Raw genomic sequence first — 13,808 nt, 5'->3', positions numbered from 1 at the left:
AGTGTTTGGGTACCTCTGATAAGTATTTGCTCCCCTTAAGCAAAGATGAAAGTGGGTTCTGAAAGGTCTATTTTTAATATTATTTTTAACTCTCTACCTTCAGACATCATTTCACTCCCTCTCTACTTAAGCAGAGACTTCTTACTTCTTTTATGTTTAATAATTCAGAGTATCATATTTATGTACTTCTTGAAGGCACCTTGAATTGCTTATCAAAAAAAGGGGGAAAAAACCTCAGAGGAAAAAAAAAATTTCAAGAACTAAGAAAAAAAAATCCCTTTCAGCTGAGAAGGGCAAGTGAACAGCAGCTTTGTTTGATCAGCATTTACTTTAAGAAAGCTGGCAGACATCAAACCCCTGTTGTAGAGAGCTAATTATACAAGAGCAAGAACCATCATCCAGGAGGAGAGGGACTGACCAACATGCATGGTGGCTGCACACAGTGCCAGAGACCAAGCAGAAATCATCCTGCCCCCAAAGACTTCTATGAACATAAAAGAGAAGAGATGTCAAGTTATTCTTTGGTGATTATGGAAATAATTGGGGCAGCTATAAAAAAAAAACAAAACCAAAACCAACCAAAAACCTAGCAAAGGCGTTCAATAATTAGTCATATGAACAACATGATTCAATGTAAGAAAAACATTGCTCCTTCTGGAGCCAGGCACCAGGACCATATTCAGCTCCTGCAGGAAAACATCACGATCAACAGTACAAATGGCTAAAGATTAACCCAGCAGAAAAAAAAAAAAAAAAAAAAAAAAAGATACAATCTGCAGATGCCGAACAGGCAGAGGTCAACGCAACCCTGTGGAAGGGTTTAATGCTGCCTCTGCAGCATAAGCTATATGTGGAGACTAATATATTTACATATAAACAGGATGACTACATGTAAAGATCACATAAGTAAATTTTATACATTATGCTGCAAATGTCATGCAGGAAATATACTCTCTGATTGATATGCAGAATGTTTGCCAGAACAGTGACAGCCAAAGTAAGTTCAAAGTCATAGGAAATGTTGTCATCAGCCTACTGTAAAAATGTACAATTGCTATTCTCTTTCTGTTTAAAGGTGACTACTACCATCTTTTTCCCTAGGCTACTTGTTCACTGTAGCTTATTATCATTACAAAGTATTATAATGGATTAGCTTTTCCATATTGTGTTCATATTGGGAAGGGCATGTTTCAGACAGCACACTGACAAGGTTTTTGAAAAGGCATTTATTCCCCCACTAAAAATTACCAGGCAGCTTGTTTTCAAGAATAAAAATCTCTAAATTGCATGCTTGCAAATTCCTCTTTCCCGATAATTCATTTAATATAAAGAAATCAGAAAGAAGAAGTGAGCAGTATCTAATTAATATCTCCTAATGCCCAACTAATGTCAAGCATGACTCCAATTTATAACCGAACTATATTTTTACATTGAAAAATTCAATTACATTTACTGACAGACTTTGAAATGCCACATTATTTATATTGGCAAACTTTGCAGTCTCTCAGTATATTTATTAACATTCTTTCCACAGAATAAAGTGTATATACAATACAGATCACTGCATTCTTCATTTTTTAATCTTTCAAAGTGATATGTACATCTGCTGGAGTAGGATGGAGCTGCCTTGTTGCCGGATATCCAAAAGACCAAATAGAGACAGCAGTTAATTTGCCCTCCCTTTCGATTCTCCAGGCAAAACAAGGTAACCTTGACATTTCTTTTCCTTTTCTCCCTCCCTCCCTCTTTCCCTCTTTCCCTCATTCCCCTTCTCTCCTGCTCTTTCTCTCGCACACACCCCCACGCTGCACTCTCTGTGCACACATCAACAATTTTGAGCTGTGAAGAGGTTCAATTGCCACCTTAGTGACTCACTTATAATGCACAAATCATTTACTAGGATAGCTTGAGGACATGACAATGACAGAGAGACATCTGTTGGGTGGATGGGATGAAAAAAAAAAAAGGGGGGGGGGAGGAAAAAAAAAAAAAAAAAAAAAAAGGAGGTTATTCACAGCTGGTACATTAGCCATGCTAGCCACTAGGCCACCACAGTGTCCTAGTCCTACAGCTTCACTCTCCTCCTTTCTGCCTGCTCCCTGCTGTCAGCTGCCAAAAGATATCTGTTCTCACCCTTTGCTGAATGAAAAGGTGCTAATGCATGACTTCAGGATATGTCAGAACATACAGTACTTACAAGTGTTTGGAGATGCAGCCAACCTGACCATGGGGAAAAGAAATGAGTAACTAAAGAGTGATTTTCTTGAAAAAGAAAGACTAGAAAAATAGTGAGGGGGCTATTCCTTTTTCTAGCTGTGCCAGGCAGGACAGGTTTTTGTCTTCTTGATGCTCATCTGCATTTCTTGTAGAGTACTAAATATCCTACCAAATGTTCAAAAACTGGGCTGAGTTTTCTTTTGCCTACAATTTCTGCACTAACTGAACTTAAAAATACATCCCCAAAAGGAAGAAGAAATACAGAATAGCTAGAAGACTTGCATTATAACAAACAGCTTTAAGAACTGATTTTCTCTTCTAATTTAAAGAGACAGAAAATAATAGATTGAGAGAGGTGTTTGAATAAACTGTGACTAAAAAACTTAGCTGTTTGTATAGCAAAAGTGCCAGAGAGCAACAGATACCTGGAGTATTCAGGCAGCAATCCCCTCTCCAGTTACACAAGGTCTGCGCCCACTGGCACAAGCTCAAGAGGCAGAGGGGACATGTTCAGCATGCCAGCAGACTCCTGGAGGGTTTGTTTTCTCAAAGGAGTCTGCTGGTCAAGGCGGCATGGGGCAGTTTTAAAGCCACTTTAAAACCCTGCAGTACAAACCCTTAAGAAATTTGCAGTGTGGTATCTGTGGGGACAAATCCTGCTTGGTAAAATAGCCATGCCCTTGTTCACTTATTTACGTCGCGTGGCATCAGGAAAACCCCACAAACCTAACCAAAAGTTCTAGGGCAAGCAGAAAATACTGCTTATTTTTTCTGCAGTCAGAGAAAGAGACTTTTAAATGACAATAAGAGGTTCTATTATTAAGCCCAGCAGATATGAAGGTCATGCAAACATTTCAAAAGATATTTCATGGCCACGCACTGAAGATTCCCTACAATATACACTCCTGAAATCAGCACACAGAATAAAGAAATGTCCCAAAGTGACCCAGGCATACACTGGTCTTTCAGACCCATCTAATACCTTGCACAGGCTCCTGGTAAGAGTTAAAAACATCAGTGGTGTCCCTGGCTCACCTCTGAAATTGGTATTTCTGCGGTTGTCTGTGCATTGTGGGTTTGCTGTAGGAGAAAGAGAACAAGGCAGAGAGAAGGAAAGAGTCTCTTTCCTTACTTGAAGAGCAAAAAACAATTTTCTTGAAATGTTTCCTAGCCTTACTATGTTAAAATTCTAAAAAGATGAAATTATTTCCTGACTTTGGTAGCAGTTCAATTACAGGCTTTTATCTTCCTGGAACTCTTGAGAAGACCAGCAAAAAATATATATATTTTCTCTGGAAGAAGCAAAAATATTTCCCTATTCACTAGATACTCTGAGCTGCTACACGTTAAGTAACCTTGGAGCTTTTTTAAAAATAGAGTAAAAAAAAATCCTGACAGTCTAAATCAGTCCCAGACCCAGGTGGGCACAGCTCCCACCAACCCCCCTGTGCGTTGTACTTCTCTGAACTGTTCCTGAAATTCCTGTTTCTTTGCCAAGTTAGTCTGCATGTTCAAATTATCATCAGTACAGACACAACATGTGTAGACATACATTCCTTTTGTTCATCCGATCATGTCACACTGCTCTTACAGCAGCAGTTACCTATCTTCAAAAAATTTGGACAGTCTAGATTGAAAAACATTTCCCCACCAATAGATAAATGGGACTCTTCAGCTTTTTACTAAAATTTCCAGGATTTTGCTCATCAGGCCCTATCTCAACAATATACACTGTGATTCACAAGGGCAGATTTTTCTTCGCTGGGAATTTGCCTATAAAAAAGGATATCTAAAGAACATTAATAAATGAAGTAAACAAAACCAAACAAAATGTGGAGGTTTCTGGCGCTTTTTTTTTTTTTTTTTTTTTTTTTAGCAGAGGCCAAATAATATTTCCTATTAAATATATGCAACAGAAAACCAGGAATTAATCTGATCCAATACTGTGGTTTTCAGAAAAGATTGATTATAATATGGGCTTTGTTGGACTGATAAAAGGAATAATTTGTGTCATATTCTTTCGGCCTATCTCCTTATATCCACTTTAAAGTTTTACAAGCACTCTAGTGTCGACTAGCAAAAGTATGTATTTATAGAAAAGTGATACTTCATAAATATAGGATAATGTTAGTATCCCCATGTTACAGAGACACAGAAATCAGTAATTTTCCTCTCCACTATTCATTAATACTAAAGAAATAAGAAATACGACTGCCACTGGGCAAAATTAAAAATAAAAGAAAATATCTATTTTTCCACCCTTTTGATGACTTCCATTCTGTCACATGCTGCCTATGTGTACAAGTCTATTTTCATGACAATTTTTTGTTTCCTTTTAGTTGAGGGGATGGGTCAATACTGTTCTATTTTTAATTCTTATCAGAGTTAGCAGGGGAAGGGAAATTTTTCTTGTTCTTTAGATGTTTTAGCTCTTCTGCTTTCTCTTTTTAAAATAAATTTTTGTTTCACTTCCGCAGAAATTCTACTGGCGTAAGCAACAAAATGCACACAAGTGATAATGAAAATAGGGAAGTTCAACTCTGGCCCTACATCACAGGAGAAATTTAGTATGCTAGTTGTACTTCAGGTCCTATTTGCGATAACAAATGATATAAAATCTTTATTAAAATTCAGAATTGATAGATCTTGCCAAAAAGAAATCTTGGCTGAAGAAAATTCCTTGAGTTTTGCTAGTCAGAACTTAGCTGGAGCAGAGTGCTAAACTTGTCAAAAAGGCCAAAAAGTGCTGATCACCAGTCCTGGGGTTAAAACACACAGAAATGAACCCTGATCACCAGAACTGGAGGTCATGGCTGCTGCACGCCAAGATACCAATTTCTGTCAGCAGTCTTTCACAATTTCCTTCTGCAGAGTCAGTTGTCAGAGGCTGGGCTTCAAAGAGTGAGACCCTCAATTTCCTCTTTTTAAACCCTTTTTTTTTGGTGTGTCCAGTGAAGGTACTCTAGACGTTATGACGCAATACGTCTCTCTAGGTGGAAGAGTTAAATCGACATCCCAAACGCAATACCAAAATTCTGCTTTATGTGTAACTGAAAGCCAGAGATGAGCTCTGCAGCAATTTCAGTTAGCTTTATATAGTTCAGCGTTAGCTCCAGATGTTTCCAAGTAGTAGAAGCAATTAACATGCTGAACTGCCTGCTTTGGCACTGACACCCTCAACCCAAGCATCGCTCCGTCTGTGTTTGCAGTTTCTTTGCACCTTCTAAACGTAAAAAAGCACGAAGTAGATTTAAGCCTTTAAGCTGATTGTTCTGGGAGGCTCAGAAATTAGCCAGCGACACCAAATCCTACTTACTGTGTTCACTGAAAACTCCCACCGTGAGCATGGGCACATTAAACAGGAATCAGACTTTTTAGTGCATGCTAACTCGAAGGAAAAAATATCCAAGCAATAAGAATTAAATTTAATTTGTATTGGTCTTTTGTAGACTTCACTTTTCTGCTTGTTTTATTGTGGGGTCTGTAAAGGTCACTGTATCCTCAAGGTTAGCTGGCTTCAGGTGGGCAATGCCAGCATAAAAAAAAAACCAAAAACAAAAAAACCCAAAAACAACCATCAGGTGAAGCTGTGTTATCCTACAGCCAAAGTTTTTCCCCTAGAGCTTTCTGTTTATTAAATTATACAGGATCAGTATGAATTTCCTCTAGAATCCCAATGCTGGCCTAATACTTTATTCTCTCTCCTCAATTCAAAAAGGTTAGGCTTAAAAAAAAAACCCAAACCCCAACACCCTTTTTATTTCCTTCAATTAGTTAAGGAGAACATTATGTCTCCATAGGAGTTTTCCACGACATCCAGAGAAGGAGGAAGATGGGCCAAAGTTTCAGCAGCCAAGGTGTAGATGATGCACTCTGAAGTGACATTTGTGCTTCAGAGCATCACAGTATTAGAGGGCAAAACCACAAGAACATCATGGTACATGACTCATTTGGGGCTATTTCACCACCTCTTTGCAATAATTTCTGGAACACTCTGGAAATGAATTGTCTGAGAGTAAATTTCCAGCTATAATGGTGCGGTGCATTTGATTCTGACCAAGTCGCTGTACATTCATTCATTGTGCACTGATCAAGGCCTCTGTTACAAGAAGCTTGTATGAATTTCAGTGGTGACCGGGCTTCTGTGCAAGTTCATTGCATCCAAAAAAAAGTTTCATGAACATTGAAGACGTAGTCCATGTAAACCAGACAGATTTGTAAACTCTGAGTATAACAATCAGCATCTTTTAACATTATTTTGTCATGATCACTTACAATTTCTATCTCTGGAAAAGTTTCCTACAGAAACTCATCTCTCAACTCATACGATGCAGAAGGTCTAGACCAGAAGTTCATGTCAAAAGCAATGACGTTTGTTTAAGAAAGGCTCAGTTCAAACTGGATAAAACAAAATAAAAGGACCCTTCTGAGCATGCCTGAATAACTAATGCTAAGCAGCCAAGAAACTTTTAGATCAAAATGAATCTGGCTTCTTGCAAGACTTGTTATTCCGGTAAAAATTGTAGATTGGACTGTTGTCTTGGACTTTTGGGTATCAAAATATCATACTGCAAAGCTTTTAGATTTACTGTATCCTACCACCCAGAAAAGCAAACTCAGTGCTTGAAGTGGACAAATATTTGTACTAAAAATTTAGAAGTTTGGCTCTAAACAAGGCAAAGATTTCTAGATAAAGGACAATACCTTGAAACATCTTGAAAGGTAAAACTGCTATTTCCCGCTAAGCCACCAGTACGGTTCCTGTTATCAGTAACTCTTTAGCCTTAATCTATGCTATGCCTGCAAACAAAAAGTAAAAGTAATTTTTCTAATCAAGAAAGAAATGTGGCTACCGATATTCACAGAATTTAAAAAATAAATTGGCATTGAAGTTTGGTTTTTTTCCCCTATGTTTTTCATCTTTCTATATGGCACACTCTGCAATCTGAAATTAAACATGTATTGTCCTTTGGTTGAATAACAGCTTTGCAACTGGAACATAATTAACAATTCTGTTAATTATTAACTACTAACTACTGACATATTGAGGATAAGCATTTCATTGAGTATCTCTGGTTCTAAGTAGGCCTAAAATCCAGGATTTGGAGTGTAATCGAAGAGAGGAATTAATTTTTTTATTCTGAGAAAACAAAGTATTTTGGAAAAATTAAAACTCCCATCCTTAATCATACAAAAAGTAAACCTCTCAGAATTTGTTTTTTTTTTTAAAAAAAGGTAGTTTAAGTGAATCCGAATATATAATTTTTATACTTAATTTTGTAATGTCATCTTTGAATTCTTATCACTTTTATGGGACTTTTTAGCTATTTTAATTGAAAACCTATATTTTTCTTCTATAAAATCATAAATGGGGTAGCTGGACAATTTCACAACTGTTTTTGAAATATCTACCAGAACACAGATAAAAAGATTTCAAAATATGGAAAAATCTGTTAAAAGTTTGCACTTCCATAATTCTTGACTGATGAACCAACAGGTTTAGAACACATTATTTTTGTACCTAGGGCTCCAATCTTGACTGGTTTTGGTGAGGGTTTTTTGGTTGCAAAGTATTGTACTTTATTTATCTAAATTATACGCTACAGCTGCATTTTTTCTATATTAGTAAAATCCATTCCTATTGCACACAAATGAAAATTAACCTTGGCATAGAAAATGGTGAGCAGAAGATAGAAAGCCCAGTTCCCAAGGTTTGTGTAGTTCTCTTAGTCAACAAACATGCTGTCTCTAGGTAAAGCAGGGAAAGAACATTGTGTTTGATAAGAGTGTAAATAATTGATTTAGAATTCAAAATTTTGTGTAATTCATCCAAAACCCACCAATCATTCCAGTTACAGAAATTAAGCTCTTAATTAGGTGAGAGTGCACTCAATGGGAATTAGATGTGTTTATAATGCAATAAATGAAGATATTTCTTCCCCTTGCTTCCCCTCCACTTTTTCCTGCCACTCCTGATCTTTAAACTGAACTGCTTATTCTCTTTGCGCACACAGTCAACCTGATTTCTTTATAGATGCAACCTTCAGGTTAAATGGGAATGAGTCTGATTAATTACCATGCTCGATTTTCGATCTTCAGTGTCTTCCAATGAAACGTGATAACTGGCATTGATATATTGTTTGCTGGCTATATTAACCACCTTTTTATTTCACTGTATTCCTTTACATTAATTATGGCTTTAACCTAATATTTTATAAATGTTCGAAGACTTTTTGCATTGCTGTTTGTTCTCAATAATAAAAATGAAAAAATAAAGATTGGTTAAGCTTCTTCAGCATCTCTGGGACAAGTACACAGGACTGACCACTTGAACACTTTCTGTCAGGAGGTGTAAAAAATATCCCCATTTAAGAGCTGAAGCCTCCCACCCTATTCAAAATAAAGATATGAACATATGCACAACAAAAACACATCTTTATATTTCAGGAAGGATGCGGATTTGATTCTTACGGAATATTTAGGATGTCAGAGAGATGCAGTTAAGATGCTGAATAAGCTTATACAGGAGAAGTGTTAGATGAGAATAATTTCTGATTGTTTGGTTTCTCTGTTTTCATGCTGGTCTTGGTAATGGGTACAAATTCTTTTCCTAGTCAGCCAAAAAATGGAGAAAAATCCATAGTTTATGAATTCTCACGACTGTAAATCCCATCCATTCTGTGTGGAACTTTTCTCTGGATTTGCAGTGCCCCGTTTGAAGGATGCTTGCAAGCCTTTAAGAAGAGGATACAACAATCAGATTTTGCTTCCAAGTATTCTATTTGGGGATTTTTCCCAATGTATTCATTTTTTTTTTCTCAGCAGTGTTTGTGATAATAGACAGGACTGAACCCCAGTAGTAGACAAAAAAATCATGGAGTACTTTACTCATATAGTCACTAAAGCTTGCTACTGTGCAAGAAACAGAGTAAAAAAAAAAAAAAAGTGCCTGTTTTAGTGAGCTTGCACAAAGACCAGACAGTTGGCAATACAAAAGGAACTGACTGGTTGCACTATTTTCCAGCCTTTCAGGAAAAAAAAAATTATCTGTTTGGCTGGTCAATTCAGGTAGTCTTTAGCCTGATTTGTTACAGATATAGGCTTGTGAGAGCACTCTTTTTTTTTTTTTTTTTTTTAATAAGTTTATTTTTATTTGACCATACATAATGAGAGGAAACAAAAAGCACACTTCAAAATAATTATTTTTTAGCATCTTAATGAAAGCAGGTGGAGAGAGGGATTAGGTATTCCAGGTTTAGTTAGAGCTCATCATCAAGACTTGCACCTTTTGGAAGAGCAAGATCAATAGACCGCAAAATATAAATTTGTATGAGACAAGTTTCATTGACTGGTGCTTCTGAAAACCCGTTATTCATGTGGTACCAAAACGTTCCTGGCCACCCACTGCAGTTACCTCTGTATGAAAACTCTCCTCTGAAAAGCGTACAACCTAAATAAGTTGGAAAGAGCCTGAGAAGATGCATGTTCTGAAAAGGACGGGGCTGAAATCTAGGTGTGACAGTCACTTCTTCTCTAACTCCTATTTCTTTCCTCAGACTGTAGACATGAGGTGAGGGAAAGGATGGGAGAGTAATTGATTGCACAAATACTTATTTTCTCTCCTCACCCTTGAAGAGGGATTGCATGAAGCCGGTAGAGAAGAAATAAGATCAAAACTACACTCCTTTGCAGTAACACCATACAAATATTCTCATCATAACTACTAATTACTGGTCAAGTCTATACACCAAGAAGCAGCACGTTTTCCTCTCTCCGTCCGTCAACTCTGTCACTCAAGTATAAAAACACCATTTAAATCCTCTCTGCACCCAATCTCCTTCCCCTCTCTTTGGATGTGGCTGTTTTGCTTTGTGAACTATTATAAACATAACACTCAAACTTTCTTAGCAGCATCTGTTATTTTCAGTTAGAACTGAGTGAGAACAAATAAAAAGAATTTTCCATTGTCTTCGGATGAAAGAAGGTTTGTATGTGTGAGTTAGTACTGATGATTGCATGAATGCAGATGCAGTGTTACATTTGATTGGTAATTAAAGTCAAGTACCCCCAAGTTTAGGCAAAACCCAAATAGCTAATTACAGGTTTTACACTACAAAACAATTGTAGTATCAAAAGACCCCTCAGGGAAAATATAAATCTACAGGGATTTTTTTTTTTTTTTTTTTTTTTTTTTTGAATCCTGTAGTAGATTCTCTGGGTTCTTTGGAAATGTAATTGGAAAGGGAGAGCAAGACAAAGACAGCTCTTCTGCTCGACTCTATCTGCTCTCATATTGCTGCTCCACTTCTCTTTATCTACCACCCAGTCACCTTCATGACACCAGGTTTTACAAATTTAAAAACTACATTCTCCAGTTCCTATCCCTTAGATCTCCTGTTTGCAGCCACTCCTACAAGCAATGATAGCAGAAGAGTGATGGAAATAACCAGCACTTGTCGAAGAGTAGGTGTTTTTCTTTCTCTTTCCCAGGACATCACAATTTGCATCCCATTTTTGTCAACTGATCGAGGGAAGAGGGACAGATGTTCCTCTTCCTACATCCCTGTCTGATCTGGGTCCCTTTTGATTCATTTGGCCCAGTTTTTATTTCACTCTCATTACATATATAATGAGACAGATCCTGGTCCTATGGAAATAGCAAATATTAAAGGATAGCTCTAGGATGCAAATTGTGATGGATTTAACAGTAAAATGAGCAGGCGTAAGTCACATGTTCCTTGCTTTGAAGCCCCTGCTTGACCTTGAAGTCTGTCCTTGGATTCACTCTTCTTCCTTCAGTTTATGCTACTGGACTGCAGCAGGCTTTACTGGTGCTCCTACTTCTTACCTGGCCCCTTCTTTTTTTCCGTAGCATAATCTCCAAGAATATTCAAGGGATACTTGTGCAGCAGTTAAGATTTAAAATCAGATTTATTGCAAAGAAAAAATGAAAAATGAACAGTCCTCCTAATCTTACTATTTCTTTACACCTGCCACACGAATGAATGATAGATGTCAGCAAACGAATCTTCCTTTACTGATCAGTAATACAGACTTGATTTAATAGTCTTACAGAGAAGGCCTTTAAAAAATCTAATGGCAAAATAATATTTTCCAAAGGTCCTTCTTCTCCCTAAAGATCTTTGTTTCTTATAACGCCCCAAAACCCCCCAAAACAACAAGAGTTCATAGTAAAATGCAATAGATATATTGTGAATGCAAAAAATATTCTTAAAAATTGATGAGCAGGTGAAGACAAATCATTGAGTTTAAAAATACATCACCTTGTTTACTTGTTTCAAAGTGCTTTGGGTTTTCCTCTTATCCAGAACTTCTAAAAAGCGTTTTGTGGCCAGATGTTAATTAGGATGTTTTCTTTCCAGTGATATCATTCTTCATATGTGCTACCAAACAGATTAATCAAAATACTTCTCCCCCCCCCCCCCCCCCCCAATTTAATATTAAATAAAACCTCCTCTGGGTGCTTTATCTGGAAGTGTAATTGAATTAGCATGTTAAAAAATAAACTCTCCATGAAGGAATTACTTTTTTCCTTACCATTATGAAAGCTTCAGCAGATATCGTTGTCCTTAACCAAGGAGGAACTTGTCCATATTCCTTATGATGAGCTTCGCTGTGGCTTGTGTTGTGAGGCATGGTACTAAAGGGATATAGGTTTTGCGAACACAAAACGGAGAAATAATGTGAATTGTCTTTGTAGGTGTCATTTCTAACGTGACTGAAAATACTACGAAATATGGTTCACCAGGTTATATGGCATATACTAATCATCTATGATGACACGGAGGTTACAACACAACACGTCATGATGTGTCCGACGCAATGAATTCGAGATGGCAGCTTAGAGCAGTGGATTACAAAAGCCAGAGAAAATTTTGGGAGGGTTTAAGGTTTCTGCAGGTGACTGCAGTGAAGCTACTGCGTTATCAAAGGCAAAACACGTAGCGTGTTCCCATCTCAGTTCCTTTGTTTGCAGGTTATCGCTAATAACCACCTGTGTAAAGCACTTAGGACTCTTGGAAGAAAGATGTATCATCGGTTCAAGGCACACGATTATCACCAACCATTAAGAGTTGTTAAATCATTAATACATCTTGGCTGATCAATTTGCATCAACATGATTCAAAATATCCGGAGCAATAGGTGGGTCTTTTTGAGACATCTGATCAATGCGGGATATGCAGAGGCTCGACTGAATCCGATGTGAAAGTAATCACTTACAAACACTCGGTGTTGAAATGAATTACTGGATGTCATTCTCTATTAACCTAACAGTTAAATTTGGACAAAAATATACATAAAAATGAAATAAAACAATTAGGTAACACTTTAAGTGGTTCATTATTATTAATTCATTTAGTATTCATTGTAACTGTGCTGGTCATAATGAATTCATTTGATATTAATGTGGATGTTCTGCAGCCATTTCATTGTAATGCAGTTTTAATTCATGTGCCATTAAAATAAAGCATTGTCAAAATTTATATTTATTATCCTAAGTGCATAATTTCTTATTTTCAGGAACAGGGAATTACTGGTTTTGTTTCCTCCAAAGTTAACTTCATATTTTCATCAGAAGATCCTTGATGCTAAGCAGATTAATTTCTTTTCCACTGTTTATTATTCTTGTTTCTATATCTTTAAGCAACACATACGGCATAGACATGCTACTTTATTTAAAGATTTTAGAATTTATGTGGTCACAATCTGCTAAACAGTTATGAAGTTTTGGAGGAAATGCTTAAACAGAAACTTAGTTATATATCCCAAGTAACAAACCATGCACTATGGTTATTTTTTTTTTTTTTTTAAATTATTTTAACTAGAATTTGGTTGCAACTTCTGCTACAGATAGTTACACTGAGCAATAATATTGTAAGCAACATGGAAGACGTTAGATCTGTTCAATAGCTTAAACTTTAATGGAATGAGAATTTCTGTACATTTATGTACATTCCAAGGAAATAAAAGTTTAGTTGTTCTCAGCTGAAACAGAAACCACACTGAGTACTTTAAGGAATGAACAAGAGGTTTTTCAATGGGCCAGTAATCAGAAATATGTTTTATTCTCCATATAATCCACCCCAAAGATGAAAGATATTATTCAATACATTTAACACATTGCGCATCTATTGAACGTTGCTGAAAAAAATGCCGATTTTCAAGCAGAAATTTTTTATTTAATTTCTAGAAATTAATGCAGCGTGTGAATTTCAGAAATGGAATCGGGGTTAAAGGGTCTGTGAACGAGTGCCATGCTGCCCCATATATTAGCAATCAGGTATTCAGACGTTTATTATGAACATTATCTAGCCCGTTCTTCGGTGGTTATCGCTGACAACAGCTCTACTTGCTTTCTCTCTCCTTTCCTTCCTCTTTGCCAGCCACAGGGGACTGGATCTTCCACCTGACACTTGGGGCCAAATAAAAACTGGTATTTTCAAGTGTGTTCCATGTCCACCAGCTTTCATTGTAAGGTGACCTGTCACTTGGAACCAACAAGGAAAAATAATTCTGAAAATTCACTTTTTTTTTTTTTTTTTTTTTTTTTCTGACTGAACAGTAAGTGA

Source organism: Athene noctua, chromosome Z (assembly GCF_965140245.1).
Source record: "Athene noctua chromosome Z, bAthNoc1.hap1.1, whole genome shotgun sequence".
NCBI classification, from domain to species: Eukaryota; Metazoa; Chordata; class Aves; order Strigiformes; family Strigidae; genus Athene; species Athene noctua.
Note: the sequence above shows the minus strand (reverse complement) of the source record.